The sequence below is a fragment of the Nannospalax galili genome, unplaced genomic scaffold (assembly GCF_000622305.1).
Source record: "Nannospalax galili isolate Female #2095 unplaced genomic scaffold, S.galili_v1.0 scaffold5556, whole genome shotgun sequence".
In the NCBI taxonomy this organism is placed as follows: Eukaryota; Metazoa; Chordata; class Mammalia; order Rodentia; family Spalacidae; genus Nannospalax; species Nannospalax galili.
In genome coordinates this window covers 23,195-33,141 of record NW_008337823.1, presented here as the reverse complement: position 1 = coordinate 33,141, position 9,947 = coordinate 23,195, and the positions used below count along the sequence as shown (strand labels likewise).

Below are 9,947 nucleotides of genomic sequence, written 5' to 3'. Positions count from 1 at the left end.
CTAGCATTTGTCTTTTTTTGATATTATTTTTTGATATTCTGAGTAGGGTAAGATGAAATCTCAAAGTTGTTTTAATTTGCATTTCTCCAATGAAAAAGATGTTGAACATTCTAAAGTATTTCTCAGATATTTGTGTTTCATCTTTAAAGCACTCTCTATTAATCCCCCTCCTCCAATTTTTAATTGGCCTATTTGGTTTTTGGTGTTTAATTTTTTGAATTTTTTGAATAGTCTAGATACTAAGCCTTTATCAGAGATCTATCAGGGACAACAAGGCCTTCAGCAGTTCTTTTATTCTTCAGGATTATTTTTATGCTTCCATACGAAATTTAAGATTTTAAAAAATTACTGTGAAGGAAGAATTGTGTTGAAATTTTAGTGAGTATTGCACTGAATTTTTAGACTGCTTTTGGTAGGATGGCCATTTTCACAATATTGATCCTATTGATCCACAATCATGAGAAGCCCGTCAATCTTCTGGTATCTTCTTTAATTTCTTCAATATCTTGAGCTTTTAGTTTTACAAGTCCTTCACCTCCATGTTAGAGTCATTATAGGCTATTATATGGTCTAATAGACTATCATTAATGACATGATAGTCATTATATGATATTATGTGGTCTAACAGACTATCATGAATGGCATCCTTTCCATGATTTCCTTCTCTAAGTACATTTATTATTGTATATAGGACAGCTACTGATTTCTGTGTGTTAATTTTATATCCTACTACCTTGCTGAATTTATTTATCAGCTCTAATAGTAGAGTTTTCTGGTGTAACATTTAGGGTTTTTATAAATAGAATCATATCATTTGAAAATTAGCATATTTTACTTCTTTCCAATTTGTATGGCCTTTATCTCCTTCATTTCTCTTGCTACTGTTGCTAGGATTTCATGTACTGTATTGGACAGGACTGGAGAGAGTGGACATCCTTGTCTTGTTCCTGATTTTCATGGGAATTCTTTGAGTTTTTCTCCACTTAGTATGATGCTGGGTGTGGGCTAGTTGTATTTTTCCTTTATTATGTTGAGATATGTCCCCGGTATGCCTAGGTTCTCCAGAACTATTATCATGAAGTGTAGGTTGAATTTTGTCAAAGGCCTTTTCTGCATCTAATAAGATGATCCTGTGATTTCTGTGCATGTGCCTACTTATATGGTAAATTACATATATTGATTTACATATGTTGAACTATCCCCACGTCTCGTGAAAGCAGGGGGATTGGAATGGCTCGACTTTGTTAGCTTACTATACAGGCACTCTTAGGCAGGAAGTTGGAGGGACTCCAGGTGGTCCTAAGGCAGGGGGATGGACAAGGTGATTTGACAATCTCGCTCTGGAGGCAGGTGCAGTCAGGCAGTCTCAAAAGATCTGCCTGCCCACCAAGAGGTTATGGGATGAGGAAGTTCAGGTTCCTACTAGCCAGCAGGAAAGCCTGGTCCTGAGGAAATAAGAGGGACTGAAGATGGTCCCAAAGCAGGGTGATGAATATGGCACAATTTGGGAAGCTTACCCCCAAAGGTTGAGTCATGTGCTCTCAGGTGGTCTCAAAAGGTCTGCAAGTAAGCTAGAAGAGGTTATGAGCTTCTTAACTTTTCTTACCTAGTTTTACTCCATAGGACTTCAAGAAATGTGTTGAATAGGAATGTTGAGAAGGGAAATCCTAATTTTCTTCCTGATCTTAGTTCAAAAGCATTATTTCTCCAAATTAATCGTTATATTACCTGTAGGGTTTTTTTTGTTTTTGTTTTTTTTTTTTAGGTGCTGTTCACAAGACTGAAGAATCTCTCCACTTTTCCTGGCTTGCTGAGAGTTTTTAATCATGATTATATGTAGGGTTTGATCAAATGCTTTCGTGCATTGTCCTCATCAGTGTCTGGTATTAGGTTAATGTTGGCATCAGAAGATCAATTAAGAGGTGTTTTTTCTGGGGCTGGAGAGATAGATTATCTGTTAAGAGCACTAGCTACTCTTGCAGAGGACCCAGTTTGGGTGTCCATCTTCCACATGTTGACTAGCAACTGTCCATAATTCCAGGGGAAGCATTCATACCCATAAAAATAAATGAATCCATTTTCAAAAATTAATTATTGTCTCACATTTGGCAGAAATTTCTCCTCCTCCTCCCCCTCCTCCTCCTCCTCCTCCTCCTCCTTCTTCTTTTGAGACAGGGTCTTCTTGTATTCCCAATGGGTCTTGAACTCACTATATAGACCAGGCTGCTTTGATCGTACAGATATCTACTTGACTCTGCCTCCCAAGTGCTAGGATTAAAGGCATGAGCCATAATACCTGGACCTATTTCTTGAAAGGGATTATTAGAATCTATTATAATAAATTCTTACATATGTGATATAACTCACTAGTGAAAACTGGGCCAGGTATTTTGATTTTTGAATGAGTATTCAGCGCTGATGTAGTTTACACAAAACACTGTGCATAGGTGTACTCAGATTATATAATTCATATTTTCATTTTTTCTTTGTGCTGTGGATTAAATCTGGGCCCTCATACATATCTCATTAGTGATTTCATCACCAATCCTGTCTAATCCTTCTTGTATAATCTTGGTTTTTTTACATACTGACTAACACAATTTAATCATATTCTTGCCTTTTCTTGACAACATTGAACTTTTCTCTGATTTCCAATACTGCATTCCTTATTTCTACCTGAGACTTCATAGAATGGTCTATGTCATGAATATTTCTGTTTACATTCTAACCATGACAAAGTAAGTCACTTCTAAACTGTTCCAGATATGCCCTATAGTAGTTCTTGTAATCAGAGTCCTGGCAGGAGTTTCCCATAGCACTCTGTTTGTGGAAATACAGGTTGACTCCAGCTTCTTCCTCCATCCTGAGTTACCAGAGTATGTAGGGGAGGGAAAAAAAAAGGCAGAGGCAGGAAGAACAGGCACTTCAGGCACTGAGGGACTTGCAGTCAGAGGGGAAGCACAGACAGGAAGAGGCAGTGAGAAGGAAAGAAGCAGAGCTGAGACAGGCACTGGAGATCCCTGAGGAGTGCTGGCCCCTGCCTGAAGTGCCCCTAAGAGAAGTCACTGAGGACATGCAGGGACATCTCAGTCACATAGAGCAGACACTGGCCCACAGGCAAAACCTCCCAGACAGAGATCTGGTAAGACGGGCTTCTGGAGGACTGGCCCTGCAGGGAATTTACAAGACCAGCCACCAAAGAGACCTGATAGAAAGGAGAGAAGAGCTACTCAGTGTCCCCAGGGAATTCTCACTCTTTGGTCCAGAGCAGGGCACATGGATAGAAACAAAAGAATTCACATCTTCTCATAAAGAATCTCTGTTCACTGAGACTATGGAGAAGCTGGGCCTCATAGCAATGGTGACATTCAATGGCGAAGGCTGGGGTCTCAGTTTAGAAGGTGGTAGAGATAAAAGCAAACAGAATAAAGAGAAACCACCAATCACACTCAGAGCACTCATATTTCTGCTCATCCACACTCAGCTATGTCCCACTAGCTTCTTTACACTTTTATACTGACCAGTTTCAACTCTCCAAGGCTTCTTTCCAGGAACTGAAAAGCATTGGAGACTTCCTGGAACACACTGATGGTATAATACTGAGGCATGGGACTGAAAACTTCTTCCACAGGTTTGGCTCTCATGCTCACCAAGGCCCTGTACACCTTGGGGGAATCTACTGCTTGAAGGCCATTGCAGAGGGTTTCAAAAGTGAGCAACTGACTGATGTGAAGCAACAGGCAGCAGAGTCCATGAACTGTTACATAAGGGGCAGTTATAGTGGTTTTGAATTTAATGTTGGTATAAGTCTAAATATGTCAGATGCATATTCAAAAACAATGACTCACAGTACAAATGTTCAAAATGTCAAAACCAATCTGTAGCTCTGACAAGTGGACCACCAGAAGCAGATGGAATTACCCAGTGGACAAATTGTCTTGTTGCCAGCAATCAAACTTGGTCTGTCATTGACCTAGGACTTCAACTGGTACCCATTTGGGAAATAATACTCTGGAGTCATGGAAGTGATTTGAAGGACCCACTTCAAATGGCTGCCTACCTGAAAAACAGCTACACTACTCTGACTGGCATCACTGCACACAGCCAGAATGGAGAGGGATCACAGAGTGCTGTAAAGGAAGCTCGAATTTTCCTAGAGAGCAAGAAATCCTGGGAGGTTTCTGATCCTGAGGAGCAGGTTCAGAAGTTGATAGAGTTTATGCACTGAGTCAAAAAATAAAATGTTACAAAATTTGGATTAATATGTGCCTCACAGTTTGGGATCTACAGAATTTTCTAGCAAACTGTCAATTTTTGCAAAAAAGTCATCCACTCATAAAGCTCAGTTTATTAAATCTTAGCTGTGGTGCCTTCTATAGTGTCATGTTTATGAAATAAAAGACTTTCCTCAGGCACTGTCAATCATTCAGGGGATGCAACAGTTAGAGCCAGAGGAAGAGCAAGTCAAATCACCCAATATTCTATTTGAATTCATTAAAACCTTAAAAACAATCTCATGGAAATGGTTGAAGAATCAGAGTCACAAGACACAGTGGAAGAAGCTGAAAGGCCACATACGAGGTCACCGCAGCTCTCAGCTCCTTGAATTATCTTTGAGAAGCAGAGCAGACAGACATGCAGCTCCTGCTGCTCTCCTGCTACTGCAGGCTACCAGTCAAAACACGGCATCTTTCAGCCTTTCCTGGGGGGTGAGAGTTAAACTGCCTAGTAGATGAAATCCAAACTTTCCAATATAAGTATCAAGAGCTCAGAAATATTTGCACCTCTCAGGACAGGCATTCCTGATGCTCACAGCCTTGACAACAGTTAGAGTCACAGCCTACAGAAGAGAAATCACAATGATTAGCATATATAAGAGAGCACATGAGACAATCATGCTGTGGAGAAGTTTCACATGTCTTCACCCAACATGAAGAAAATTTTCATGGTTGAGAAAACTTCCAGAAAGACTTGAGATTACACATTGATATGAATTATGAAGACACTATGTCTTCTTTGCAAACGGAACAAGTGAAAAACAAGTGCAAGTCCTCTCCCATGAAAGGGAAAAGACTCATACGCCAAAAAATAAAGAAAAAAAGTAAAGAAATGTGATAGAAAATGGAGCTTTACTAGACTTACTCCAGCATCTATACCTAAAATATTGCTACTAAAAAAAGAATGAGCAGAGCTGACTTTCATCTGATCTGTAAGACTTCTGGGTATAATACATAGTCCAAATCTGAAAGAATTTCTAGTCTACTTCCTGAAAAAGATACTGATGCTGGACAAAGTTGAGAAATCATGTCTTCAAAGATCAGAAAAATAGAAAACCAGCTATATACTGAACACACCGAAGAGGATCTAGAGCTTTTGACCCATATGAAGAATTCTTTGAAAACAGTGATGATTCCATTAATCCTTCAGCCACTCAGACCTGGCTCCACATCCACCCAATAGATATCCAGATGGCCAGTTTTGCTGTGAAGACAACTTTGCCAGACAGTACAAAACTTGCCATGTGTCAGTATGCACTCCCCCTAATAGTACCCAATCTCAACTGTTCTCAAATTGAATTCTCTCTCTGGTCTCTCAGACAAATTAGAAGTTGGAGAGATGCAAGGAAATCACCAAAGGACCAGAGCTACAGTGGAAAGAATCAGCCAATGTGCAGAGTCTCTATCCCTATTTGTGTCCTTCATAAGAGTTGGAAAGGGCCTCTCTGCTTCCAAATCTCAGATCATGAACTGTCTTCTCAGTAAACGTAAACATGATGTGTTTTATCACAGACACTGCAGAGGAAGCAGCAAATACTGTGTCTTGATGGGGGGAGTGGTGGAGATCTGCTGGCTCTGTCCTGGGGGGGCAGGTGAGGATGGATTTGACAACTGTGTGGCCTTCACCAATCCTCAAAGAGATGCCAAGGAGCATAAGCAGCAGCTGGCCTTCCTGCAGAAGGTCTCCTCTCTCTCTGTGATCCTCATGTCAGCTTCTGATGACAGTAAAGAAAACCAAACTCTTGTCAGAGATGTGTGCCAGCTATCAAGACCTTTGATTTGCTAGCTTGATGACAAGGAAAAGTTCATGCCCAATAATTCTGGCAGAAGAGTAAGAATTGAGATCAAGAATAGAAATGAGGCAGAATTATCAGCAGAGCTGACTACTATAATCAAACATTTGCTAGAGTTCTCTGATGCTGCCCTCAGCTTAGAGGACTGTTCCCAGATTGCTCACAGACAACAATTCCTTGTTGATGAAGGCCAGATAGACTACAAGGAGGCCAAAAAGAAGGCAGAGACTATAGTAGCTCTCCATTGGTACAAAAAGGACAAATTATTATCTGAGAGAAAAAAGGAAACAGAACATTGAGCATCACAAAAGTGATACTGAGACAGATGAAAAATAACTTGATATCGATAGTTTGAAAAACACTTCCTCTCAATAATTTCATTCAATCTGTTTTCCAGAAACCCACAATAACTACTTTTTACAGTGGCTGACTGTTTCTGGAAAGCTTCATTACAGGATACTTAGTTGAACAGGAAGCATACATATTTGTTGTCAATAATACAAACAGAAAACCAGGAAGACATAAAAAGTAACAGCCTGTAACTCTAGCATAGTGAGATAGAAGCCACCTGTACAGAGATTAATGACTGTACTTTCAGTATTGAGCAACTTCTCAGAGAAGTTTGCTAGATCTATGAAGCTCTGGAAGAAACTTGCCATACTAGAGATAGCCTTTTTCTTTACCTTCTCCAACTTTCTGTAGACCTGATGATATCTGGAGGTCCCACTGAGCTGATGGATGGGTATGTGCAAATGTACCTTTGAAGTGGGTTGCAGCTGTTTGATACAATCTAAGGGAAACCTTGAGACAAACAGATATTTGTTTTCTCTGTCCTGGCCTGCAGAGCTCCGGGAAGTCCACCCTGCTGAATGCCCTTTTGGGGCTGCAGTTCACAGTCAGTGCAGGCAGGTGCACCAGGGGGGCCTACATGCAGCTCCTGAAGGTGGAGGAGACGTTCACAAAGGAACTTGGCTTTGGCTTTGTGCTGTTTGTAGACACAGAAGGACTTTCTGCCCTAAAATATGATAATAAATCCAAGACTAGGAAATCTTTGTCATTGGACTTAGAAACTTGACTCTGATCAATATTTTTGGGGAGATTCCTTCAGAAATGCAAGATATCCTACAGATAGCCGTCCAAGTCTTTCTGAGGATGAAACAAGTGAAAATCTCTCCCAGTTGCCTCTTTGTCCATCAGAATGTGGGAGAAGTTACAGCTAAAGACCAAACTATGGAAGGACAATGGAGACTAGAGCAGAGACTGGATGAAATTGCAGAATTACTGCTGAATAAGAACAGTGCTTACACGTCACCCACTTTAGTGATGTCATTAAGTTTGATGTCAATAATCATGTTTATGACTGCCCACCTCTGGAATGACAATTCCCCAATGGCCCCTCCCAATCCTCCCTATAGCCATAGTGTGCACAAACTGAAAAGCAGAATACTGTTAACTGCTCAACAGGAAGCCAGGAGAAGCATCATGAAGATCTCTGATATAGAATTCTCAGTTCAAGATTTGTGGAAAGCCTTGTTCAGTGAGAACTTCATTTTCAGTTTCAGGAACACCCAAGAGATCATCGCCATGAGCAAACTGGAAACCGTGTATAACCACTTTACCTGGGATCTGAGGAATCACATCGTAGACCTACAGAATCAGCTGAACAATCAGATTCAGAATGGGAAAATTCTGACAGTCACAGCAAGCACATTTGAAGAACCAGATACTAAGAAATATGAAGCCTTGAAGCAAGAGTTTGAAAAATATTTTAAAGAAGACCCACAGTGAAATATTGATTCAATGGAAAGCAAAGTTTGAATATAAGCTACTAATTGTTAAAGATGTGCTTATTTCAGACACTAGAAGAAAAGCTGGTGAAATTAATGGCTTTCAAAAAGGCCAAGAAAGACTTGGTTAACAAAATTAAAAATATCAAGGAAGTGCGAGAATAAAAGCTCTTTAAAAATGATTTTAGGTGAAACCATGAGTGCCGTTCTCACTGCCATGCATGAGTCCACAGAAATAGCTGTAGATAAAAGCAGTACTGAATCCAGGTTTGGATCTGTTCTGTGACCATCTGTGGAACAACTTGATCTTCCTACAAAGTGACTTGATGAGCATTGAGCACCAGGAGATAAAAAATACTGAGTTCTTTAAAGAAATTATGAATGCAGCTTTGGATCCTGCTATGAGGAAAGTAGAAGAAAGCTGTTCAAATAAACTATAGATTAAATGGTTTCTGAAACTGTTGGAAAAAATCTCCCTTCTGTAATGCAATTTTTGCAAATACCATTCCTTCACATGAATGAGACCACAGTGTGGTCTTCCACAGTCCTCAGGCTATCAATGTATGGCATATACATAAAACAATCAATTATTTTTCATTGAATATTGCTCTACCTTTGAAGCAAGTGACCATTTATTTATTTTACCAGGTGTTGGGCTATTCCTGCATAAGCACTACTGGAGAGCAGGAGGTGAATTCACCACATGGAGCACCACCCTAGATTCATCCACCCAGTCATATTGGAAATCTTTTGTTTGCTGATTTAGGTCAAAGATAGAAGAAAATATGAGAAAAAAATGTACAAATATTGGTACAAACCCAGGTGCATAGACCAAAATCACAAAGCAAAGTGTGCTTGATGACTTGAAGAAATAATACTCACTGACCACAAAAGAGCTGCAGTATCTGAACAACAGAGTCACAGGACCCAACCTTAAGAAGAATCTGCTTTACAATTAAAACCCATGATATCCAAGTCTATAAATGAAATAAATAAAAGTAGGGTAGGCTAAGGCTGAGATCCTGGGAGACTGCTTGAGAGATTGGGTCCGGACCTCCCTCTGGGTAGCAGCTCAGAGCTCAGCAGACCTCCAGATAGTGTTGGGCTCTGGCCTCCCTCTGGCCTCCAACTACCAGAGGGCCTGAGAACCCAGGGGACAGCCTGACAGCCCCACCCCCATCCTGCCTCCACATGGTGATGAGCTTCCCCTAATTGTGCCATACCATCCCCCTACCTGGGATTTGTGAGGTCCCTTCCAAGGCCCCAGGGCAGATCTGGCTCTGGTAGGATAAGGCTGAGATCCTAGGAGACAGCCTGAGAGGGTGGGTTCAGATCTCCATCAGTGTAGCAGCTATGATCTCAGCAGACCATGCCAAGTTCTAGCCCCCCTCTGGCCTCCCTCTGGCATAGGGTTGACAATGCATGGGACTGCCAGAGAGAGCCTGGATCCTGCTTCCACATGGTGAAGGAAGCCTGAGTGTACTTGACTGGAACCTGATTTGGGCTTCTGTGTGTACCCCTGAATAGCTGATCTGAAGCCATCAGTTCCCTCTGAAATAAACCTGAGAGAACCTAAACCCTGTACCAATCAGATTTATATAACCAATAAAGAAAGGATCTAGGCACCTGGATAATACAAACAGAAGCATACTTCAATTTAATTCTCACATCAGTATCATAAACAACCAAAGAAATTCACATGCCAAAACCACAATGGAAGAATAACAAAACGGAAAGCCAAAACACTATGTCCACACAAAACCCCACCAATCCTGTAGAAGAGTTTGACAAGAAGAACCTCCTAGAGATATCTCAGAACACTGAATTTAAAAGACCAATCATCAACCTAAGGCCTCTTGGGCTAGGTCTATTGTGCAGCCCTCTGCTCCTTGACTCCCCCAGCCGCATTCACCCTTCCATCTCCCCCGCTGTTCTCTGCTCCTAGTTTGGACCCTGTGCCAGTCCTAGTCTTGGGTCCCCAGACACCTGGGGGACCAATAGTGCTTCCTGATCTTTTTCACCCAGACCAACTTAGTTCCTTCCTTGGGCCCCAGGAGCACTGCTTCTGGACCTGGCCCCACCCTCACCTC

At 41.2% G+C, this 9,947-nt stretch overlaps 1 pseudogene; it reads left to right on the top strand.

Annotated features, from left to right (window-relative positions):
• The window catches only part of LOC103733858, a 28,678-nt pseudogene extending 19,991 nt beyond the window's left edge, over nt 1-8,687 (top strand).
• Nucleotides 8,688-9,947: the final 1,260 nt, after the last annotated feature.